Below are 1238 nucleotides of genomic sequence, written 5' to 3'. Positions count from 1 at the left end.
TCTCTGCGTTTCACCTGCTAGCACTGGATGTGGACAAGCTAAGCTTGTCTGAACATTTCAAGCAAAGAAACCCATCTCGGCTTCTAAATAATTGCAGAAGAACTACACGGAATTAGCAGAACATGTCTCTGTGTTTTACCTTCTAGCGCTGGATGTGGACAAGCTAAGCTTGTCTGAACATATCAAGCAAAGAAACCCATCTCGGTTTCTAAATAATTGCAGACGAACTACACAGAATTGGCATAACATATCTTTGTCTGTGTGTTTTACCTTCTAGCGCTGGATGTGGACAAGCTAAGCTTGTCTGAACATATCAAGCAATGAAACCCATCTCGGCTTCTTGTTTTGTCAGTCGGACACAAACATAAAGCACCTCCTTCGAGCCGGAGTTGAACCAGCAACCTAAGGATTTCTGACTTTATGAACCTACAGTCCTCCGCTCTACCAACTGAGCTATCGAAGGGAACGCATCACTTTTGAGAACACCCAATAACAAGGACATGGACATAACAGAAACCTTTATTACACTGTGGAAATGCTTGTTTAAAACTGGTTCATTGTTGACTAAAGTCAGACTTACCTGCTTGAAATAATTGCAGAAGAACTACACAGAATTAGAAGAACATGTCTCTGTGTTTCACCACTAGCGCTGGATGTGGACAAGCTCAGCTTGTCTGAACATATCAAGCAAAGAAACCCATCTTAGCTTCTAAAAAATATCAGAAGAACTACACAGAATTAGCAGAACATGTTTCTGTCTCTGCGTTTCACCTGCTAGCACTGGATGTGGACAAGCTAAGCTTGTCTGAACATTTCAAGCAAAGAAACCCATCGCGGCTTCTAAATAATTGCAGAAGAACTACACGGAATTAGCAGAACATGTCTCTGTGTTTTACCTTCTAGCGCTGGATGTGGACAAGCTAAGCTTGTCTGAACATATCAAGCAAAGAAACCCATCTCGGTTTCTAAATAACTGCAGAAGAACTACAGAGAATTGGCATAACATATCTTTGTCTGTGTGTTTTACCTTCTAGCGCTGGATGTGGACAAGCTAAGCTTGTCTGAACATATCAAGCAATGAAACCCATCTCGGCTTCTTGTTTTGTCAGTCGGACACAAACATAAAGCACCTCCTTCGAACCGGAGTTGAACCAGCGACCTAAGGATTTCTGACATTATGAATCTACAGTCCTCCGCTCTACCAACTGAGCTATCGAAGGGAACGCATCACTTTTGAG

The 1238-nt window shown here is 42.2% G+C and overlaps 2 non-coding genes across 2 annotated transcripts; both read right to left on the bottom strand.

Moving 5' to 3' along the window:
- Window positions 1–374: 374 nt before the first annotated feature.
- On the bottom strand, window positions 375–463 carry trnay-gua. The gene is given in 2 exon segments: window positions 375–410; window positions 427–463. It is a non-coding gene; the product is annotated as a tRNA-Tyr (tRNA).
- A 668-nt stretch (window positions 464–1131) lies between these two features.
- On the bottom strand, window positions 1132–1220 carry trnay-gua. The gene is given in 2 exon segments: window positions 1132–1167; window positions 1184–1220. It is a non-coding gene; the product is annotated as a tRNA-Tyr (tRNA).
- Window positions 1221–1238: the final 18 nt, after the last annotated feature.

The sequence above is a fragment of the Micropterus dolomieu genome, unplaced genomic scaffold, assembly GCF_021292245.1.
Source record: "Micropterus dolomieu isolate WLL.071019.BEF.003 ecotype Adirondacks unplaced genomic scaffold, ASM2129224v1 contig_10903, whole genome shotgun sequence".
Lineage (NCBI taxonomy): Eukaryota > Metazoa > Chordata > Actinopteri > Centrarchiformes > Centrarchidae > Micropterus > Micropterus dolomieu.
The sequence above is the reverse complement of the archived record's forward strand: the minus strand, read 5'-3'. Positions and strand labels throughout refer to the sequence as shown.